At 39.9% G+C, this 13,519-nt stretch overlaps 1 protein-coding gene and 1 long non-coding RNA gene across 4 annotated transcripts in view; one reads left to right on the top strand and one right to left on the bottom strand.

Annotated features, from left to right (window-relative positions):
• The window catches only part of LOC144039637 (uncharacterized), an 83,286-nt gene extending 80,908 nt beyond the window's left edge, over positions 1 to 2,378 (bottom strand). Inside the window, exon 1 of the long non-coding RNA XR_013289504.1 lies at positions 2,259 to 2,378. This is a non-coding gene — a long non-coding RNA (uncharacterized LOC144039637). The remainder of the gene's footprint in view (positions 1 to 2,258) is intronic.
• The window catches only part of LOC144039634 (dynein regulatory complex protein 1-like), a 281,634-nt gene that overhangs the window by 207,385 nt on the left and 60,730 nt on the right, over positions 1 to 13,519 (top strand). The gene's annotated exons all lie outside the window — the stretch shown is intronic.

Below are 13,519 nucleotides of genomic sequence, written 5' to 3'. Positions count from 1 at the left end.
TGCTACACACAAAACTGTGCAGAAGTCCTAAGATGCCATTAACAATGTATAATTATGTAGACGAAAAGTGCCAGCTACTGCGTGTGACCTCCACTTACACATGATCATTAGCAGGAAGCTTCCTGTCTTAAATCTCAATGCAAGCCTAATTGGCATTGCTAACACTTCGGTCTCTCTTAGTCCACAACAATTTTTTTTTTTCACATAAGTAATAAAATATAGCATAAATAAAATACTCAATGTGCCCTCAAAGTTGTGTATCAAGTGCAAAAACGGGGCTTTATTCAATACTGTCCCATGAGGAACTAAATTGGTTGACAACCTGACGAGCTAATAGGGGTGTTAAAAAAAATCGATTGGGCAATAAATCGCGATCTTACAGTTCACAATTCTCAAATCGATTCTATATGCGGCCAAATAAATTTTTAAACATCAAATTTCTTATGGAAATATTCAACAAAACGTCTTACTTAGGGTTAGGGTTCGCACTTTAAGCATGGAAGAATGTTCTATTAATGGAACTTAATATTTAATTTCAGGGCTATTCAAACATGAAACAGACTGCAACCTGTTTGTTAAATACAGTAGCTCAGTTATAAGCCTGAAGTTTCAGATAAATACATTTTCATACAAATCTTACAGCGTACATGTACAAGTTTACTGATTATTATTTTCTACCTTTTAAGTTTAAAAAAAAAATGAAAAAAATCGCAATAATTTATAGATTTGTATCGGATTAATCGGCATCAAATCGAATCGCCAGGTACTACGCAATTCACACCCCCTACGAGCTAACCAATAGGAGCCTATAATTCTCTTTTTTTAGTGCATTTAATTGAGTGAAATAGCCACAAGGACGATAGATTATCTCAGTTTAAACAACTTTAAAAAAAAATAAATAAAAAAAAACACACCACTGCACAGTTCCTAGAAGGGAACACACAAAGAGTCAGTGATGTTCGCAATCCCTCGACCAAGCTGACAATGCCCAGCGGCACACATCAGGAGGAGGTTGTGTCTGTAAAAGACTACGACACGGTCTTCCCACTACCACACACACACACACACACACACACACACTGAGGCTGAGGAGGACAGCAAACATGACCTAGTCAAATCAAAAGCAAAGACGTGGACAAAAAAAGGTATGTATGCGTTACATTAATATAGAGTGTGTAAGCAAAGCTTGCCTCAAGGACGACAGAGAAGCAAACAGTGATGGACGAGAGTTTCCAAATTACATTGGAAAGTGATTCTGACCCCTTTTTACCTCGGATGCGCACCAGCATTACACACACAGTGATACACATCGCTGTGTTAGCTTTGAGCTAAAAATAACACGCTAACACTGATGTTCTCACTACATGGTGATGGAAAGTAAATATTCAGCTATTCTGACCTCGGCCCAGTTTGATTGGACGTCATTCAAAATAAACAGAGTTCTTTCTCAATATCGCAACTGTATATGAGTCTAGTACTGTATAGTCTTTGACATCAAATCGTGGTCTAAAAGCCCCAAAAATGGAGTGCACACATTGTGGATTGCAGAGCCTTCAAAATCGAATTCTCGTTCAGACAAACAGAGAACAGTGTGAATTCATTTTCCCATTTTTAAAAAATAAAAAAAAGCTTGCATCAATAACAGTCACAGGAGTGCATAAAGAATTTAAGGCGAGTAACTATTGATGATTAAACATGTAGCAAACTTTACCTTTAATGAGTAGCACTGTGGAAGCTAGTTCTAGTGCCATTCTTACTACAGTACTTTTCTGTGGCAAAGCAAAAAAATATATACCAACCTAATCATTTTATCTTATCTTTCCTAGTTTCCAACTTTTTAACTCGATACCAATTGGATATATTATCGCAGTACGAGTACGGTCACCATGAAAAACATACTACTCATGTTTGTGCTTTCCTCAAACGAAAACAGAGTATTTGGCACTTCCCTAAAAAAATTAAATAAAATTACTTGCCCTTTCTTAAAATGTAGACACTACTGATGGTGCACATTCCTAAAAAGAACAAAAACATTTATGTTGCACTTTCCTCAAAAGAAGACAGTGACGGAGCGCCTGTGACTGCCCGCCACTCCCCGACTGGGGGCGCGCGGCCGTCTGGCTGAGAGGAGCAGCCCACGTGAGCGCGCGCTGCTCGCTCTTCGTTTCCGCGGAGACGAGCTCCGTCTAAAACGGTTTTCACACAGCCCACACAAATCCCCCCTCCCCCGTAATTCGACACTTTCACAAACGGCTCACCTGCCGCTGGGACTCTTTCCTTTCCCCCCCCGTTGTTGGTGCGGAGGGTGCACACTCGACACCGACGAACGACGCATGACACGCACCGGAAACGCGTTGGACAATCAACACTGGACCAAACCGAAGCACTTCCTGATTCCCACTTAAATAGCGCTTTTTGCCGCGCTTCAAGTGTCACATGACTATGGACTATACCACAAAAATAGTTCGGTTTATTATTTAATGAGTTTGTTCTTTTGGGCAACTGTTGAACGAAGCAACAACTGTGCCTGCAGGTCTCCTCCTGATGAGCCTGCCATTAATTTTTAATCAACAAAGCGTCCCCATTGGTGCTAAATGGAGCTATTTAATAGCAGCAAAGGTGTCATCCAACGCCTTCTGCCGGTATAATTTGACCGGTCGCCGTTGCCGCTGATACCCCGGAGAGATTTTGGGTGATGAGCTCATTTTTCATTCCGGCTTCATGCACTCTTCATGCACTTTTCCTAAATGGCCTGAGCGCACTGCGGGGCGCACGTTGCAATTGAAAGGGATTCCACCCAGCGCTGGAAGTAAAGCGGCGACTGGGATGAAGCAGCGGGACGGCAAAGGCACATGCACACGATACACACACACACACACACACACACGTACGCACGTATTCAGGTAAAGATCTGTTATGTTTCCCACTAATGAAGCACCTCTCTGCAGCAGCAGCAGCATTTCTATCATTCTCCTATAATGAACACCTTAGCAGATAAAGCACCTCTACCGCCATGCCGCTGCTAATTTGGCCCAAATGCATTCGCACAGCTCGACACATTTTTCCGCATTCCAATCAAAGTGATAATTGTGTTTTTTGGTAATTGAAAAAAATGACACGCGGCAAGGCAGGTGCGGTCCTCATGCGGGCTGAATTGTTGTTGTTTTTAATGATCTCATTCGTTTGCTTGCCTTTGTGTAAATTGCCAATCCGAGAACGTTGGGAGTGAGTTGTTAACATAATGGATACAATTTAAGTCGTATATACAATTACATTTATTAGCAAAAAGGACAGATTTGACGCATTTTCCATCCAAGTGGCAGCAGAGATTGGCATGGCTTGATTTAGTACCTTCTCAATACTGCCACTATTATCAGCAATTAAACACGCCATCAAAACTATATATATATATATATATATATATATATATATACACACACACACACACACACACTCACACACATATGTATATGATGTTATTTCCCGCATCACAAAAAGTAAAGTCGATATTTTTTACTCAACACGATGATTTATGCAACTTATCATTCATTGATTACGCTGACATTCATCCTGCCACTAATTATCACTTGACATTTCGGCGAAACGCTGCATCGTATTGATTTGAAGGGCTTGCAGTGAGGACGCTTGACTGCAACAATTTCTTTACGACTAATTGCAAATGTGATAAGGTTTGAGGCACAGCTGGACTTTATTATGATTCACGGCATTTGTTTTGGCGATGACATGATGGGTTCTTTGACTGTTGGATGTACGGTGAATGGCCACCTATTCGCGGTTCACTCTTTGTGAATTTTCCCAATACAAGTTGTTTTCTTTGACACCTAAAAGTCCCTGTTCATTGAAGAACTCACCTATTTGCGAATTTGGTTATTTTCACGCTCTTTTTTTGTAATGACAAAGATGCCACAAGGTGCAGCCATAGTGCAAATAGCAAAGTTATTCTTACAGGTTGGGATGAAAGCCTTCACATCAGAGTTCATGCACTTCCGGGTGTAATTTTTCAAAATCAAATCATATTTAATAGTAAAAAATAAAAAAATAAATTTCATTATTGAATGGAAATGTATTGTAATTAAACTCACCAAAACAAGAAAACTGGTGAGCCATGATGTTTGCAATGCGGGCCCGAAGGCGGTTATGATGTCAATTTCACAGGTTAGTATTGGCCAAAATGACCGTTTCCTGATGTAGATGAAAATGGACGGAAAATAATGCTTAATTCTTAGTCCACAAACGCAACATTAATTCAGAGTCCCATGTTTAGACTAGTTTGGGCACATACAACATATTCCCCTTTGAAAATGTACTGTACTTTAAATAAATGAACAAATTAATAAATGTACATGAAAAATGAAAAAAATATTGTGCTGGATTAAAAAAAAAAGTTTCATTCTAATTGGGGTTTATTGTATTTCAAGTTTTGAAAATTAGATGGAACAACTCTAAAAGTACATTTGTGCAAAATAATCTGACAGTAGAATCCCTACTCCGTAGAATACATATTAGAAAGAAAGAAGTCACTGCATGCCCTGAAACATTAACCATCATGATTATTTCTTATCCTGCCTGAACAGCTGTTAAATTTCCTTTCCTCCCAGGCCCTCCGGTTTGCCTTGTGCTCCCGCTAATAGAGGCTAACACTGTAGGAGCCTATGCAATACAAAGGCAGGCTTCATAGAGGCAACCACCCTCCACCAACAACAACAAAAAAAAAAACATGTATACATACTAGCCTGATTTTATCTTCATGCATTGCTGCATTTCATTCAGATATTTTCTCGCACATACTATCGTGACCTTGGTGTGTTCCATTACAATTCGGGCCTTGGAGCAGGTAGGAGGCTTCTTGACCTCCGTCTCACGACCTTCACGTTAGCCAATGCAGAGAGCTCACAATAAAGAATAGATGCACATACCTGGATTAGATGGAAAGCTTTGTTTTGGGAAGGGAATTGCTTTCCTGCTTGTTGTTTCGGTACATGATTTGTTTTTTTTTTTGTTTTTTTTTCCCAGGCTTCCTTGCAATCAGTGCACAGGCGTATGTAACATATTAGGTGAGGGACAGCAAGAGTAACTTACTTGCACTATCTACAACTACAGATCAGGCAGAAGTGATCTGGTGTTGTGGCTAGCAATATGTTTTCGGCAGTGCGTAAAAATTGTTAAGTTATTAAAATAATCAGTGATAGCTCTGATCAGAGTTGATGATAAATTCTAACAGTGACAAAGTCCTGGTGCTACTAGTGAAAATGTGTGTAAAAAAAAAAAAAAAAAAATGCCACACAGAGATCCTCAACTCACTTCAACATAGTTCCTTAGCACAAAGATGGGAGATTCCCAAAATCATATTTTTATACTCGTACAAAAACAGCAACTGCTTGAATTTTTCATGGAATGACGCAAGACAGCTTCCAAAAATATCACCAAACGGTAATACTTTAAAATGAAATGAATTCATTTTTAATTCTAATGTGTTATTTTGTTGGTTTGAGAATATTTCATTTATTGGATGTCTCAAAATGTGTTCCTGTTTACATAAATGAAAAGCACTTTCATATTTTGCGTCGTCGCGTCAGTCTCTCAAAACAGACCCCAAACAAAAACATTTTAGTTTTCCACATGACAGTAGTGCGAATGCTTGCCTCTCTCTCTGTACCCCTGCAATCATTTAATTCTCTAGCATGGCACAGTACGATAAATATGAAACGCCTTCACCCCGAGGCGTCAACGCGGACCCCCCACCCGTCCCGCAGCTCGTACCGGCTTTTGCAGTGACGGGGCATCGTTACTCTTGACAGGAAGATTGACGAAATCTGCTGGACAATGTTGCAGGGACCGACAACCAGAAAACTGACAACACCTCACATCTGCCATGCTGGATGTCACAAACCGAGAGCGTCGGCACGTTTGCAATATGCTCTATTATTTATGTGAATGAGAAGTTCAAATCTAAAGAGGAGGAAAGTCGGACAAGAAGCAACAATTGTGCACGTAGAGATATCTTCCGAATTTAATAGGATAACATTAGCTTGGTAGACCTTTCATTTTGCCCTGTAGGGAAAGAATGGAAGTAGATATAATTTGTTTCTTGGCCAAAAACTGTTAGCAGCATAATAAAGGCCTGCATGGGCATTGTTTAAAGAACATGCGTCAAATGCAAACCCTGCAGGCCAGTTCTGAAACACGTCATTTGATGTGGCTGCTAAAAGCATGAGTCATTTAACTAAAAAGAAAAAAAGAAAAAGCTATTAAATCTGTCAATGTGGTTTGTTTTGCGTTTTGTTCCCTTACTATACTGAACCAAACCATAATCTTGAAAATGGATCTTATTCGTAATAGAGTGTTGACGATGCACGTATTTGTATACTGGTCACCTCAGAAAAAGCTTTATATTAGAGACATGGACCCGACCGGTCGCCCCCACGTCCTCCCAGCAACGACAAGGCACACGAGGCGAACGTGCGCTGCGTCCTGATGACCCATAAGAGCATTAAATACATCACGTCTTAGCAGCTACCTGGCACACACTGAAGGAAAAAGATTTTTTTTCCTTGACTAGAAACAGTAAATAATAATAATTCCTCCCAGCTGGATGGTAGATGAAAGCGATATTTCAGCGAAAAAGCCCTAAAAGTGACATGGTGACTGCCGGCATTGGATGGATCATACTGCGTCCTTTCTCACGATGTCTCATTTTGTGTCACCCTTCACATCAATTATTCACCGATACGCTTGCTCCCGTTAGCGGGATAAGATTTGGCACGTTCACTTGCTTTCGGGTTTCCGATCATAAACGGCTGTCAAAACGGATGAATTCCATACAGACGCCGTCACAGTCTCATACAGCATTTAATTAGTGGTTAAAATGGAAATTAACCTAAACCCTAACTCTAACCCTAAACACTTTTCCTAACCCTGACACTGACCCAACCCTGATCATAAACCTTAATCCCAATTTGAGTAACCTACACTCTAAAAACATTAAAACTTTTTGGGTTTGTTTTATACAAAAAAAAAAGATCCAATTCTTTGACCCAAGTAAAGGATTGAGTTGTTTTACACTAAAAGACAAATTTCTTGACTCAAAGTAGAGGATCGGTCCATTTTTGACCCATAATTGAGTTAATTTTGACGCAACTGTTTTTAGAGTGTATAACGCTAATCTCCTGACCCTTTTCCTAACCCTACAAAAAACCCTGAACTAAACCTTATGTTTAAACAGTAACTTTAGCGCTAACAAACTATAAATCTGATTTACGAAGATCCTAAAAAGCGTGCACTACATTCAGTGTTCGCTCTTATTGTAAAAGTGGTGGAAGATTGAAGTGATGGAATTGAGGATGTTAGTGAAAGAGGAAAAAAAATATTGAAAAAACAACTGATAATTTTAGGGAAGCGAGTAACCAGATAAACCCCATGTTTCGTTCCATATAAGCTGTAGCGGGTGTACTGCACACCGGGAAAACATTTTTGTCACAAAGAAATGCAGAGTTGCAATAAATCTTTTATCTTTTAATAAATCGTTTTTTCTGTGAGCAATTATTCACCATGGACAAGACGATGCTATGCTAAAATGCAACTTTTACCTGCTGCTGCATAGCGCAGCAAACAATAAAGAAATTAAACTATTTTGCTGTAATTCATATAAATTCTAGCAATAAATGTTTTTGAATTCATCCAGCGAAAGGAAACTGCATCATTATTCAGCCTGCAAACCCTCCTGCTATACCCCATTTCTTCTTTTACCAGAGTCTCGAAATCCTGGTTTCGAGCCGATGGAGGGAGAAAAAAAAAAAAACACTTTATCCACTGGCTCAAGCTGTCAGAAGCAATTGTTGCCTCAGCTTTCTTATCAGGCTGGAGATCCACAAGCTGATTGAAAGTGCACTCTCACGACGGGGCTGGCTGCCGTGTCGCATTGACCTCGCTTGAATCGTCCAAAATGTGCACCTGAGGCTTCTTACTGTGAAACATGTATGTATGCCCTTGCATCAGCACAAGTTAGTTCTTTGTTTTGTTTTGGGTTTTGTTGTATAAAATAACAGCATCAACAAATCAGGACATATTTCATAATTAATACAGAGTAGGAATTCAACTAGCACAAATACTGTCTCCGTGTGTCGGCATCCAGTTTGTAATTCAAATAAATGCTTGTGGGGCATTCACAACTGAGCCCCATGAACTCTGCCTAGCAACAAATCATGAATGATAAGGCAAAAATTGAGCAATTGTGTTGATTTCTTGGGGGTGGGGGACTGTGATTTTTGTTTCGCTTGTGACATTTTAATATGAAACATTTTTATTTGATATATAATCATTTACACCCAATTGTACTATTCTAGTAATGAAGGGAATGTATTTGTTTAAAAAACAATTATACTCTTCTAAAACATCACTGCTTGTTAATTTTGTTCCCACTTTGGTGAAACTTAAACCTTTTAGATTAATTGTCATCCTACCCACTGGGCCAAACTGGTGGTATGTAGCCTACAGTAGTTAACTAGTGATAGATAATGTAACATTTTTAATACTTCATTTTATTTTATTAACCATTGTTACACATTATTAACATTTTAATTCTTTATATTAACCTTGTCGAAATGTTTTGTGTCCTGTGCAGAGCAGATGGTGTTGACTTCGTATAGGCTGACCTTAAGCTGGGACATACTATTTAGTCTAAAAAAGTTCCTTCTCAGCGCTTTGCGCGAAAACACATTTGGTCCTTGAGAACAGAATCTGTTTTGAACACCCACACCTGACTCTGTTTTCGCCATCGCTCACGGAAAAGTACCAGAGAGTATGTTTTGTCTACAAATGAAAGAGAGGAGGTCTTTTTAACTATAAGAAACGGTTGTGCACGCGGAAGAGCTACATTTGACGTTCTGAATCCCACGATGTTTAAGTGATGATAGAGGCTGTAATCTGTCCAGAGATCTCTGATTGATTAAAAATCATTTTTGCAAAGGTGTATTTTTCTTACATTAAATCTATCTTCATTTTTGAAACACGCAAAAAGGACAAAATTCTAGTTTCCTCTTCATTAGCTATTGTTGACATTATTAACATTTTTATTGGTTTATTTTACTTTTTACCTGTTTTACATTTCATTAGAGATATGTTGATGAAGGTGTAATTATGTTGACCTGATATAACCTGTGTGAGTAATGCTTTTGACATTCTTGCTATCTTTTGTACTGTTTTCCCAGAAATGAGAAAGTTACAATGTTTCTATGTTTATCTAAGAAGTCTAGTTGCTGTTCATTAGAAATCCGGTTGTCAAAAGTTCAAGGACAATCTAGTTTACTGGGAAAATGCAAACTCATTCTGTGCGTCACGGGATGACAGAGGCGTTTCCTCATGTTTTGAATAAAGAGGCTGTGTGGGCAAAAGAAGACACACACATTGGATGACACTGCTTGGGTGATGTCTAACTGTGTGACCAGAGATCTCTGTAATAAACCAACCTTGCAAGGACCCTCTCCACCAGAATCTCATCTTGCAATTATTTGAACACGCAAACGATTACAATTAATGGTAATTCATTCACTAGCTAGCTAGCTAGCTAGCTAGTGAAGAGGATTTGACCCCTCGGGCTAGCTAGCTAGCTAGCTAGCCCGAGGGGTCAAATCCGGATCCACAAGGTAAAAAACAAATCACAGTTAGACTCAACTGGCAGGTAAACGAGCTCTGAGTAGAAGCACCTATAGCTAAAGCCAAACTGTGGACGAGTTTTTTGACACCTCAGTAGCTAGCTAACTAGCGGTTTGCGTGCTAGCAGCTCTAGCTAGGAGGGCAGGAATGATTTTATCCGGCTCTTATATCTGTGTGTGCAGTCCACAGAAAGTTTTCAGAGTGTATAACAGATATCTGGTTAAACAAAAAAAAAAAAGTTTAAAAGAACATTAAAAATAAATCAGTGAACTTTTGACATTTTCTCCCCCACATCTCAGAGGCATTTTGGCTTTGACTTGCGTTTTAGTAGTCACATGATCTCCCGGTCTTGGCGAGCTCAATGTCAACCAGCAGCCAGCAGCTTGAGAGAATACAAGCGGCTAACACTGGATTTTATGTTCTCTGTGCCGTATACTGTCGGTGTAAAAAAGTTTTAAAGGTGCACAGTGGAGCGCAGGAGGACAGCCAGGAGCATTTTGGAGAAGCGCTGGCCAAAAAGCCTCCAGGCTTAGACGAGGAGAAAACAACTGGCCGTCTTGTGAGGCCAGGTCAGGTAAACCATATTCACCTCCCGCAGGTACTCGGCTACTACACCGCCACGCCTTCCTGTTTTTCTGCCCCGTGGACATAAAAATAATCATCACCCTAATAATAATAATAATGAATTTTTCATTTCCACGCTCCGCTGCTCGTGGGCCTTTGTTCGTGTGAAACACGGTGCATTTTAAAGATGCTTAAAAGTAACAAATATGCGCACTCTGTAGCTGTTTAAAGCGACATGCAAATCATTTCATTGTCAGTGCGTGCGGCTTGTTATGCCTGCTGGATGTTTAATTCATAAAGGAGAGATTGAATTATTGCGGGTATTCTTACCCCTGAGCAGTTCCTTATAATAAAACGTCTGCAAAGCCCGTCGTAAAGACTAATAAAGGTGCGAGAGCGCAAAATAGCATTCGCGTGCATTAAGGAATGCGCGCGTGTGTGTGTGTGTGTGTGTTTGTGTGCACGCTTGCCTCTTCATATGTTGTTGATGTTTTGTCTCCCCCAGTCCCGTTCCTTTTTCTTCTTTTCATATTATTTTTGACCTCACGTTACCTCATTTGCCTCCCAGCCCTCGCTCGAACGCACTCTCACACACACACACACACACACACACACACACACACACACACACACACACACACAAATGCGCACAGTTCACTAAGGGATTCTCATTAAAGAAACAAAGTTTCACACAATATTTATCTGCATGATTGCTTCCTTGCATAGCAATTTATATGAAATGTTTCTGTATTGTCTCCCTATGGAGTCCAATAAAGAAACATATGTACGGTATACGTTATGTAGTGGGTGCACTTTTGACCCTGGACATATAAGGTTGAGGCATTGAGGGCAATTTTTTTTATTTATTGCTAACTTATTGCTGCTAAGAAATATTTAGGCAAAAGAAAATGTAAGTAGAAGATAGGGAGTTAAGCAGGGTTTTCGAAGTATGGTTAGGATTTCAAGCCCGGGTTAGGATTTCAAACTAGGGTTTAAAAGTAAGGCTTCAATCTCGGTTTAGGGATTGAAAGTCGGGTTTAAAATGATGGTTTCAAAGTAGGTTCACAGATTCAAAATTAGGGTTTAAAACTAGAGTTCGGGTTTCATTGTAGGGTTTCAAAATATAGTTAAGAGATTCAAATTGGGTTTTTAATTAGGTAGGGTCATCCAAAACCTTAACTGCTGTCATAAAGTGTCACACTAATTTGAAACTAACCCTAACCCTAACGCGACGTTCAGGTTGCAGAATAGAGTTATGGTATTAAATTAGGGTTTCAAACGCTACCCCGTAGGTAGGGTGTTATCACACCTTTTCTACAACTTATTTTTCTTGACAATTCCACACTCCCCCCTGATGCCATTGTTCTCTGCTGAGACTATTACCCTGCATGTTTTTCTTTGACACTGTCAGTCAACTCTTTTCTTTCATTTCCTAAAGTTTAATCCCTACAGCTACTTAACCCTGGAGAACCCAAGAACCCTTTTCTTCTATGGAAAATTATGAATTATACATTAAATGACTGCTATAAGTTCACTGAACACCAAAATATATGTTTTTTCAATTTTAACCCTTGTTTTTTGAACTAGCTCAGAGTTGCTAATTTATCAATATATATATATATATAAAACATACTCCTAGGCATTCTGCAACATGATATGAAATAGATTAACAAAAAAAAAAAACAATTTTACCATCTGATGGTTTGCTGAGAAGATGGTTTTGTTTGGCTTGATTTCCAGCTCAACAAAACAGCATGTTGCCAGCCATCTTGTCACCACCACTCTGGCTCATGTAAGTGCAATATTCATCCACTAGATGGCCCCATGCAGGGGTCAGAAGTGGCACTCTGGACTTTTCAAGTTAAATTTGTAAAAAAAAAAAAAAAAAAAGGGTCTTTGTTATTTGAGTAGCAGAATTTATAGGGGCCAAATTTGACCCCGTGGGTTCTCCAGGGTTAAAAAAAAGAAAGAAAAGTGTTTCCTTTGTTGTTGTTACCTTTTCGTAATCATTTGTAAAGGGCAGTGTCCAAGATGGTGCCAAGCGTGTGTGTGACTGATTTTCCACCTGCTTCCCTTCCCTGATGATTCCATCTCCCCCAAGAAATGACCGCGAGGAAATGAAGACCAAGGAAAGGCAAAGAGCGGATGGTGGAGAGATAAGCTGGAAGATCGTGCGTGTGTGTCTAAAGGGAAAAAGGGGGTCACCTTATCAGCACGTCGACACTTGGGTTTCCGTAGGGGTTGGGGGGGGCTCTGGGCCTCCTTGATCCTTCATGCTCAAACAGTCAAAGCTAATCACACCCAAAATCATGTCAAAATCGGGCGGCGGGTTTTTGCGATATGAAAGTGACGCACTTTGCAATCGTCTTGTAAGATGATAAAAAGGGATTCAGGACCAGTTTCTATCCAGGATGTCGGATTAGCCTCCCACCGTTTGGATGTGAACTGCCTCATAAATCTTTTGCTTTTTTACCCCCATAAGTTCTCAATAAGGTTGTAGTTTGGCCTTCGTAAAGGGTATCGTTATTGTAAAGCGGTAGCAAATCATCTAACAGTCTGAAATCGCAGCATGAGGTCCAAAGCCTACATAAGTGGACATCATTTCCCAGCAGGCCTTAACAAGCCAGCTCTTATCGCCGCTCAACAGATCTGCACAAACATTTAATTACAGTGACACGGGTCATAAATTAGCGCTTATCAAGGCCATTGTTAATGAGCGGTGGCGCTGCGGTAACGGGCTGAAGATGAGCAGACAATAGGTGACCTTTGACGCTCCTCCGAGAAGACAAATGAGCTGAGCGACGGCCAACGCGAACACTCACAATGGAGTCGTCCTAAACCTCCATTCCCCCCCCCCCCCCCCACGTTGCCTTCTGCATGTGCAGCAGGTGCGGCAAAAACCACGACCTTTATATGACTTTACTTTTGGGAAAAAGCAACAAGCTGCCAAGTTTTCCTTCACAGCGGATGTAAAAAAAAAAAAAAAAAAAAAAGTCAGCATGTCCAAACACGGCGAGAATAACAAGCAGAATTGACTTGGATCTTCTGCGTGTTTTATTGATGCCGACCATCACTTCACAAACGGTTAAATACAAGAAAAGTAAACAGTAAATGCTGCCTTCAGATATGAGTTTAATTTGGAAAAGTCAAAACACTAGCGTCACAAATAATTCTTCCTTATTGAAATGAACAAAAATGCCATTAATCCGTTCCAGACTCCACCCCAAAAAGGCATGGGGGGGGAGTCGCACACTATAATATTTATTTTATAAAACATATTAGT

Source organism: Vanacampus margaritifer, chromosome 19 (genome assembly GCF_051991255.1).
Source record: "Vanacampus margaritifer isolate UIUO_Vmar chromosome 19, RoL_Vmar_1.0, whole genome shotgun sequence".
Lineage (NCBI taxonomy): Eukaryota > Metazoa > Chordata > Actinopteri > Syngnathiformes > Syngnathidae > Vanacampus > Vanacampus margaritifer.
This window is presented reverse-complemented; position numbering and strand designations above follow the sequence as displayed.